The sequence below is a fragment of the Tursiops truncatus genome, chromosome 5 (assembly GCF_011762595.2).
Source record: "Tursiops truncatus isolate mTurTru1 chromosome 5, mTurTru1.mat.Y, whole genome shotgun sequence".
NCBI classification, from domain to species: domain Eukaryota; kingdom Metazoa; phylum Chordata; class Mammalia; order Artiodactyla; family Delphinidae; genus Tursiops; species Tursiops truncatus.
The window spans coordinates 6,127,069-6,138,038 of record NC_047038.1 but is presented as its reverse complement, the minus strand read 5'-3'; positions in this window follow the sequence as shown (position 1 = coordinate 6,138,038).

The following is a 10,970-nucleotide window of genomic DNA, read 5'->3' as shown; positions in this document are numbered from 1 at the left end:
AAGACATATTCGTTGAACAATAAAAAATGAGTCGATTAAGTGGAAGGAGCATGTGATTTGAAATCAAAGGATTTGATTCAAAGGATTTGAAAAGAGACATTATATAGCTCATATTATTAGGGCAGAAATATGCAAAGTGGATAGGACTTCCAGGTATAACTGGCAACATGGACACTTCCTACCAAAATGATAGTAGTCCAGTTTTATTTCACTCATAGAAATGAGGATGGAAAGAGAATTGAAGGAAAGATGGAAAAAAGGATATAACAAAGACCTTAAAGGACTCAAGGTCTAAACTTTAGTTTAGGTCTTTAGTTTAGGTCTAAACTAAATTCTAAGCTGAGAGTGGGAAAAACCAAGAGCTAACCTAATGAACAATTCAGAATTCCCAAAAGGCTCAAAAATTGGTAGCACCATTACCCTAGAATGGGGTTACGGAGAGAAGCAAAAGCTACAATGAAAGTTAAGTTTGAAAGTTTGTATAAAATTAAGCTACTTTCTCAGATACCCTTCCAATAGCAACTGTCCTTCATTAAGTGTAATCATACAAAGACTATGAAAGGAATATGAAAGTTGGAACCTCAAATAAGCAAAGAGGTAAATAGAATTTGGGAGAAAAAGACTATGCTGAAAGATTAAAACTTGAAAAGAAAAAACAATATACTCAGAGGTATATGAGAACATATTGAATATGATAAAAAAATAGGATATTATTTTTTAAAAAGAGGGGAAAGTTCTTAGAAATTAAAACTATAAGAAGAGTCTTCAGATCTCAAGTTGCACCCCTGCATTCCCCTGGTAAATTTCATTTTCATTCTCAGAAATAATGCTTTCACACTTTCCCTTCTCTCTTCAAGCCTCTTACATGCCTTCTCTTCCCCCATTCTCAACCCTTGACCTGACCTCATGTTTCAATGGAGAATACAAAAACAAATGATAGTGTCCTCAGCTTCTCAAATCTTCAACCCACATCTGTACCCATGCCCTCTGCTTCTGTCTTGGTGCAATGTTTGAGGTGGCCCTTCCCCTGTCAGCATCAAATCCCTCACTGACATCCTGGATCTCACCTTCTCCTGCCCATTCAAAAATCCTTCTGGGGTAACTCTCTCCTCTATCTGTTGGATCATCAGCTTCTCCCTCTATACTGGATCTGTCCTACCAGTGGACAAGCATGCCTCAACATCTGCCATCTTAAAATGATAACTCTCTTTGATCTCTCATCTTTCTCCACCTACCACCCTACTGCTTATCTCTTCTTCTTGATCAAATTGTCTATGGCGTCAGCCTCTGCAACCCTCCCTCCTATATTCCCCTTTACCTTCTTCAGCTAAGTGTTGAAATCTCACTCCACTGTTGAAACCACGGTTGTCGAAATCACCAGGGACCCCCAGTGTTGCCAAACCAATGGTTTCCTTCTGTCTTCATCCTACTGCTCTTAACAGTCCTTACCAGTTCAACTCAGCCGACCACGCTTTCCTTCCTAAACGCCTTCTTGGCCTAGATTTCATGGTCACTCATAATTAGTTCTCTTCTTACCCCTCAGGCTCAGTCTCCTTGCTTATTCCTATTCCTCTCTTGATTTCTCAGTGTTCATGTGCCCCAAGGGCTCGGTCCTAGGACCTCTTGGCTTTTCTTTCTACATCCCTAGAAATATCATCCAATTTCAGGCAGTGAACATCACCTATACCCCAAATGAACCCTATATTTGTTTTGTTTTAGTCCTGATCTCCATCTTGGGTTTCCCACTCATATAACATAGTGCCTTCTCAGCATAGTACCATGATTTCTAGCAAGGAACTGCAGCAATGGTTGGTATATATATATATCAATATGCATATTGATATATACTGAATCATATCTGTTACAATTGGAAAAGAGGCCCTTCTTATTAGCAGGTTGCTATGAGAATATCACCTTTTAATTATTTTAATATCACTCGACATCTCAAATTTAATATGTCGAAAACCACACTCTTTAATTTCAAAACTGTTTCTCCTTCAGTCTCTGCATCTCAGTGAAATCACACCACCATAACCCAGTTGCTCAACCCCTAAAGCCTGCTTATTCCCACGCTTTCTCTTACCCTGCTCTCCCTACTGTCACTCACACATAGTGTATCACCAAATCCTGTTGACTCTACTTCCAAACTCCACTACTGCAACAGCATCTCTCAAATCCTTTTTATTACACTTAAAATCTAAATCTCTTATTGCAACTTAAAATCGCAACATAATTCAGGTCCTGCTCTCCTTTGAATTCGTTCTATCCCTTTCTGTCTTCATACCTGCACTCACTTCCCTCCAGACATAATGACTGCATTTCAAATGTTTCATTTTTCTTAGAAAAGTTTGAGCAAGTCTGAATTTTCCCCTAAAAGCAACTTATATTTTGTTGTTCTTTTCACTGTTATTATTGTTGCCTAAAACTTAGAGGAATGATTGCCTTTGAGGTCTCATAAAATTAGGGCATATCCTGGAGTCGATAAATCCATATGGATTTAATCTGAAATGTACCGCACCCTTTCAAACTGTGGATTCAACCCTTTCTTAATTTCAGGAAAACTCTCTTAAATTATATCTCTGGATATTTTACTTCTCCATTTCTTTTTTCCTCGTCTTCCGTGTAACAAACTGCACACCCTGTATCTCCTTTGGCTTCCATATCAATAACTTTCTCTTTAATTCTTTTTACAATTATTTGTGTTGTCTGTTTTTCAAATACATTCTCTCTGTTGCTGCTCTATCTTCATTCATATCATTTTTTCTACTTTCCGTAGTCAATATGACCTCATTTTTTAAAAATAGATCTTTATTGAAGTATAATTGCTTCACAGTGCTGTGTTAGTTTCTGTTGTACAACGAAGTGAATCAGCCATATGCATACATATATCCCCATATCCCCTCCCTCTTGCGTCTGCCTCCCTCCCACCCTCCCTATCCCACCCCTCTAGGTGGTCACAAAACTCCAAGCTGATCTCCCTGTGCTATGCGGCTGCTTCCCACTAGCTATCTGTTTTACATTTGGTAGTGTATATATGTCCATGCCAGTCTCTCACTTCGTCCCAGCTTACCCTTCCCCCTCCCCGTATCCTCAAGTCCATTCTCTATGTCCACGTCTTTATTCTTGCCCTACAACTAGGTTCTTCAGTACCACTTTTTTCTTTTTTTTCAGATTCCATATATATGTGTTAGCATACGGTATTTGTTTTTCTCTTTCTGACTTACTTCACTCTGTATGACAGACTCTAGGTCCATCCACCTCACTACAAATAACTCAATTTCGTTTCTTTTTATGGCTGAGTAATATTCCATTGTATATATGTGCCACATCTTCTTTATCCATTCATCTGTCAGTGGACATTTAGTTTGGTTCCATGTCCTGGCTATTGTAAATAGAGCTGCAACGAACATTGTGGTACATGACTCTTTTTGAATTATGGTTCTCAGTGTATATGCCCAGTAGTGGGATTGCTGGGTCGTATGGTAGTTCTATTTTTAGTTTTTTAAGGAACCTCCATACTGTTACCCATAGTGGTTGTATCAATTTACATTCCCAACAACAGTGCATGAGGGTTCCTTTTTCACCACACCCTTTCCAGCATTTATTGTTTCTAGATTTTTTGATAATGGCCATTCTGACAGGTGTGTGGTGATACCTCATTGTAGTTTTGATTTGCATTTCTCTAATAATTAGTGATGTTGAGCATCTTTTCATGTGCCTCTTGGCCATCTGTATGAATTCTTTGGTGACATGTCTATTTAAGTCTTCTGCCCATTTTTTAATTGAATTTTTTGTCTTTTTGATATTGAGCTCCATGAGCTGTTCGTATATTTTGGAGACTAATCCTTTGTCTGTTGTTTCATTTCCAAATATTTTCTCCCATTCTGAGGGTTGCCTTTTCATCTTGTTTATGGTTTCCTTTGCTGTGCAAAAGCTTTTAAGTTTCATTAGGTCCCATTTGTTTATTTTTGTTTTTATTTCCATTACTCTAGGAGGTGGGCTAAAAAAGATGTTGCTGTGGTTTATGTCAAAGAGTGTTTTTCCTATGTTTTCCTCTAAGAGTTTTATAGTCTCTGTCCTTACATTTAGGTCTTAATCCATTTTGAGTTTATTTTTGTATATGGTGTTAGGGAGCATTCTAATTTCATTCTTTTACATGTAGCTATCCAGTTTTCCCAGCACCACTTATTAAAGAGACTGTCTTTTCTTCATTGTATGTTCTTGCCTCCTTTGTCATTAATTAGGTGGCCATATGTACGTGGCTTTATCTCTGTGCTTTCTATCCTGTACCATTGATCTATATTTCTGTTTTTGTGCGAGTACCAAACTGTCTTGATTACTGTATCTTTGTGGTGAAGTTTGAAGTTGGGAAGCCAGATTCCTCCAGCTCCATTTTTCTTTCTCAAGATTGCTTTGGCCATTCCGGGTCTCTTGTGTTTCCATACGAATTGTAAATTTTTTGTTCTAATTCTGTGAAGAATGCCATTGGTAGTTTTTTGTTTGTTTGTTTGTTTTTTGCGGTACGCGGGCCTCTCACCGCTGCAGCCTCCCCCGCTGCGGAGCACAGGCTCCAGACGCACAGGCTCAGCAGCCACGGCTCACGGGCCCAGCCGCCCCGCAGCATGCAGGACCCCCCCGGACTGGGGCACGAACCCGCGCCCCCTGCATTGGCAGGTGGACTCCCAACCACTGTGCCACCAGGGAAGCCCTCCATTGGTAGTTTGATAGGGATTGCATTGAATCTGTAGATTGCTTTGGGTAGTATAGTCATTTTCACAATTTTGATTTTTCCAATCAAAGAACATGCTATATTTCTCTATTTATGTCATCTTTGAATTCTTTCATCTTTGAATTCTTTCATCAGTGTTTTATAGTTTGCTGAGTACAAGTCTTTTGCCTCCTTACGTTGGTTTATTTCTAGGTATTTTATTCTTTTTGTTGTGATGGTAAACGGGATTGTTTCCTTAATTTCTCTTTCTGATTTTTCGTTGTTAGTGTATAGGAATGCCAGAGATTTCTGTTCATTAATTTTATATCCTGCAACCTTACCAAATTCATTGATTAGTTCTAATAGTTTTCTGGTGGCATCTTTAGGATTTTCTATGTACAGTATCATGTCATCTGTAAACAGTGACGGTTTTACTTCTTCTTTTCCAATTTTTATTATTTTACTTGTTTTTCTTCTCTGATTGCCATGGCTAAGACTTCCAAAACTATGTTGAATAACAGTGGCGAGAGTGGACATCCTTGTCTTGTTCCTGATCTTAATGGAAAGGCTTTCAGTTTTTCACCATTGAGTATGATGTTTGCTGTGGGTTTGTCATATATGGCCTTTATTATGTTGAGGTAGATTCCCTCTATGCTTATTTTCTGGAGAGTTTTTATCATAAATCTGTGTTGAATTTTGTCAAAAGCTTTTTCTGCATCTATTGAGATGATCATATGGTTTTTATTCCTTAATTTGTTAATATGGTGTATCACGTTGACTGACTTGCATATATTGAAGAATCCTTGCATCCCTGGGATAAATCCCACTTGATCATGGTGTATGATCTTTTTAATATGTTGTTGGATTCTATTTGTTAGTATTTTGTTCAGGATTTTTGCATCTATGTTCATCAGTGATGTTGGTCTATAATTTCCTTTTCTTGTGATATCTTTTTCTGGTTTTGGTATCAGGGTGATCGTGGCTTTGTAGAATGAATTGGGGAATGTTCCTCCCTCTGCAATTTTTGGAAGAGTTTGAGAAGGATTGGTGATAGCTCTTCTCTAAATGTTTGATAGAATTCACCTGTGAAGTCTTCTGGTCCTGGACTTCTGTTTGTTGGAAGATTTTTAATCACAGTTTCCATTTCATTACTTGTGATTGGTCTGTTTGTATTTTCTAATTCTTCCTGGTTCAGTCTTGGAAAATTGTACCTTTCCAAGAATTTGTCCCTTTCTTCCTGGTTGTCCGTTTTATTGGCATATAGTTGTTTGTAGTAGTCTCTTATAATCCTTTGTATTTCTGCAGTGTCAGTTTTGATTTCTTCTTTTTCATTTCTCATTTTATTGATTTATGTCTTCTCCCTTTTTTTCTTGATGAGTCTAAGGGTTTATCAATTTTGCTTATCTTCTCAAGGAACCAGCTTTTAGTTTCATGGATCTTTGCTATTGTCTTCATTTCTATTTCATTTATTTCTGCTCTGATCTTTTTGATTTCTTTCCTTCTACTGACTTTGGGTTTTCTTTGTTCTTCTTTCTCTAGTTGGCTTAGGTGCAGGGTTAGATTGTTTATTTGAGATTTTTCTTGTTTCTTGAGGTGAGAATGAATTGCTATAATCTTTCTTCTTAGAACTGCTTTTGCTGCATCCCATAGGTTTGGGGTCATTGTGTTTTCATTGTCATTTGTTTCTATGTATTTTTTTAATTTATTCTTTGATTTCTTCAGTGATCTCTTGGTTATTTAGTAGCACACTGTTTAACCTCCATGTATTTGTAGTTTTTACAATTTTTTTCCTGTAATTGATTTCCAATCTCATAGCGTTGTGGTCAGAAAAGGTGCTTGATACAATTTCAATTTTCTTAAATTTTCCGAGGCTTGATTTGTAACCCAAGATGTGATCTCTCCTGGAGAATATTCCATGTACACTTGAGAAGAAAGTGTATTCTGCCACTTTCGGATGGAATGTTCTATAAATATCAATTAAATCTATCTGGTCTATTTTGTCATTTAAACTTGTGTTTCCTTATTTATTTTCTGTTTGGATTAGCTGTCCATTGGTGTAAGTGAGGTGTTAAAGTCCCCCACAATTATTGTGTTACTGCTGATTTCCCCTTTCATGTTTGTTGGCATTTGCCTTATGTATTGAGGTGCTCCTATGTTGGGTGCATAAACATTTATAATTGTTATATCCTCTTCTTGGATTGATCCCTTGATCATTATGTAGTGCCCTTCCTTATCTCTTGTAACAGTCTTTATTTTAAAGTCTATTTTATCTGATACGAGTATTGCTACTCCAGCTTTCTTCTGGTTTGCATTTGCATGGAATATCTTTTTCCATCCCTCCACTTTCAATCTGTATGTGTCCCTAGGTCTGAAGTGGGTCTCTTATAGACAGCATATATATGGGTCTTGTTTTTGTATCCATTCAGCCAGTCTGTGTCTTATGGTTGGGGCATTTAATCCATTTACATTCAAGGTTATTATTGACATGTATATTCCTATTACCATTTTCTTAATTGTTTTGGGTTTGTTTTTGTGGGTCTTTTTCTTCTCTTGTGTTTCCCTAGAGAATGCTAAGGGAAGTTTCTTTAGCATTTGTTGTAAAGCTGGTTTGCTGGTGTTGAATTCTCTTAGCTTTTGCTTGTCTGAAAAGCTTTTGATTTCTCCATCAAATCTGAATGAGATCCTTGCTGGGTAGAGTAACTCTTGGTTGTAGGTTTTTCTCTTTCATCACATTAAGTATATCCTGCCACTCCCTTCTGGCCTGCAGAGTTTCTGCTGAAAAATCAGCTGATAACCTTACGGGGATTCCTTTGTATGTTATTGATATTTCCCTTGCTGCTTTTAATATTTTTTCTTTGAATTTAATTTTTGTTAATTTGATTAATATGTGTCTTGGTGTGTTTCTCCTAGGGTTTATCCTGTATGGGACTCTCTGTGCTTTATGGACTTGGGTGACTATTTCCTTTCCCAGGTTAGGGAAGTTTTCAACTATAATCTCTTCAAATATTCTCTCAGACCCCTTCTTTTTCTCTTCTTCTTCTGGGACCCCTATAATTCAAATGTTGGTTTGTTTAGTGTTGACCCAGAGGTCTCTGAGATTGTCTCCAATTCTTTTCATTCTTTTTTCTTTATTTTGTTCCTTGGCAGTTATTTCCACCATTTTGTCTTCCAGCTCACTTATTCGTTCTTCTGCCTCAATTATTCTGTTATTGATTCCTTCTAGTGTATTTTTCATTTCAGTTATTGTGTTGTTCGTCTCTGTTTGTTCTTCTAGATCTTTGTTAAACATTTCTTGTATTTTCTTAACCATGCCTCCATTCTATTTCCAAGATTCTCAGTCATCTTTACTATCATTATGCTGAATTGTTTTTCAGGTAGATTGCCTATTTCCTCTTCATTTATTTAGTCTTGTAGGTTTTTACCTTGCTCCTTCATCTGTGACATATATTTTTGCCATCTCATTCCCCCCCCCCTTTTTTTTATGAGTGGGATTGTGTTCCTGTCTTACTGGTTGGCCTGAGGCTTCCAACACTGGAGTTTGTAGGCTTTTGGGTAGAGCTGGGTCTTGGTGCTGAGATGAGGTCCTCTGGGAGACCTCACTCCGATGAATATTCCCTTGGGTCCAAGGTTCTCTGTTAGTCAAGTGGTTCAGACTTGGAGCTCTCATTGCAGGAGCTTTGGCCCAAGCCCAGTTCGTTTGGGTGTTCTTCCCATCTCCTTGGGCATCAGGGTCCCCCACCAGCATCTGGCAGGCACCCTAGTTGTGGGGAGATGTGAACTCTGTGTCTTCTCACACCACCATCTTCACTCTGCCCCATCGACCTCATTTTTTTATAATTTAATTTTTTTCCTTCTCTTACTTGAGTACCACCAACTAATTTTTCATCACCTTGTTGTCTTATTTCATCCTTAAGCCCTGTGTCTCTGCCATAAGTTCCTGATTCATAGAGGCTGTGAGTATTATCCAGTTCTTTGAACTCATAGACAACTGTATGGCATGGTTTCTTCTGATCTGCAGCAACATTATTCTGCTTTGAACTCTTCATCTTCCTTTTGTTTATCATGTGTCTTCCTTCCTTCCTTCCCTCTCACTTCCCTTCCTTCTCACATCCCTGCCTCTCTGTGTGTGGTTTTTTATTTAACCATCTTTAGTTCTCAAAGACCTGGGATGGCCAGTATCTTCTGCAGTGGCCCCTCTTCTGAGCCACATTCACAATCAGCTGGTTGCAAAGAAGGCGGCTCTTCATGTTTCCTTTCACAGCCCCTTTCCCTGATATTCTGTGGCTCAGGCAACTTTTCAGTACCTCCCACAGCCAGTACACTACCCCCACTTTATTTCAGACAGGGGGCTGTGGGATTAGCTCATAAAATCTGGATGTTCATCGCATAGCACATGCTCTGCCAGCTTGGTCTTTACTCACCCCAACAGGCATCCTCTCTTGGGTCTACCTTCCCCATGTCACCTCCTGGATGCACATCCCACGTGTTCTGTCAGATCCACACTTCCCACGTCTCATGTCGTATCTTAGATCAGCTGGTCTAATGTTGTCTGTCAGATCCTCATGTCCCATGTCATATCCTGGATCAGTTGGTATGATGTCATCTGTCAGATCCCCATGTCCCAAGTAGTCTCCAGGATCTGCATGTCTGATGTCCTCCTGTAGTGAGTGTTCTTTGTCTATAGCCCATAAGGGTGGCACTTTGTCCAATGATCCAGCAGGTAACTGTGTTTCCATCCAAAAACACTAGGCAGGGATTGGGAAGAGAGGAGTTCACACACAGCAGGGACCTCCCATGCTCAGAGATGTGTAGTCCAAAGATGCTTTAAGATCTGTGGGGTCCTGACAAATCCATTTTTTATAGCAAAGACTTTTCCCTGTAAAATGTAAGCTCTATGCAACCTCCTGCTAAGACCTGCTTGAGATGCTCCATTGTGACTGTGTTGGACACCTCCTTCCTTACAGGATGTGACTTTGGTCAGGTCTCTGGCCTCTGGTCTCACCTAGAGTGGACATAGTATCGCCCTGACTCCCTCAGGAAGCCGTCCTGCTGTGTGGACCATAGTTGGTGCTGGGGATGAATGAATTAAGGCAATGTAAGATGCTGGAACAAACACCTGTGTGTATGATGGTCAATAGGAAATCAGTTATGTACAGCTCATATAAAGTCCAAAATATGAACTGCTGATTGAAGGTTTGTCCCCTCCAAAAGTGACTCAGGTATCCAGGTCACTTCCGTCTTGTGGCACCATCAGTTCCAATATTTGGCCTCCAAGGTCCAAGGTCAAGCTAGTGGAAGGTCAAGGCACAGTGGGAGGTTCATGAGCAGTTTTATGGGTGAGCTCTGGCAGGACAGGTATCTCTTCTGCTCACCTTTCCTGACCGCGATTCCATCACTTGGACTCACATAACATTTGAGACCTGGGGTGGTTGGGCTGGCTGTAGGTCCTGAAAGTCTAGGATGCATGTTTGGCTGCAGCAGGCAGTCCCTACCCCCAGGTATCCATAAGAATGATATGGATCAGGTGCAGTGCTGTGTGCAGGGTGAGCTTCTGTTGTGCCATAATGATTGGTCTGGGCTGTACTAAATGGAGTTGCAGGGTCCCTGTTCTTTGTGCTTACACAGGGCTTAGGGACACCTGCTCATCCAAGCACCATTACTGTGGAATTACTCTTAAGTAAAGGAATGCAAAGCAAAGGAAAAGAAAGGGAAGGGAGGAGAAGAGAAAAGAGAAAGGAAAGAAGGAAGGAAAGGAAAGACAAGAGGAAAATGAAGGGAGGGAGGGAGGAGAGGGAAGAAAGAGAATCTGATATATTTGAATGTTTGGAGGGGAGATTTATACTTTTGAAGAAGACTGGAGAATAATTTGATTATAGAAAACCAAAAAAAAAAAAAAATGAGGCAAGTATTAACCTAAGGGAAATCAATAGGTTGCAAAAAAATACATAAATAAAAAGGAAATACAATCATAATAAACCATTTGACATAGCTGAGCATAAAGTATATTATGATAATTTGTGAAATCATAGGCAAACACTGACTATTGATTGAAAGAAAAATTATTCCATCTCCATCTGGGAAAAGGAGAGGTATTTAGTTGTAGTGGGGGAAGGGGGTATGATAAAGATGCTCTCCTTGACCAAACTTCAGACAGGCTCCTTGAGTCCTCTTTTACACGAGGCCTCCTGCTTGACCCACATCTTCAGCCCGCCTAGCCCAATTCTAGCAAGAGTCCTGTTAAGTCAGTTTATCAAGAATTCCT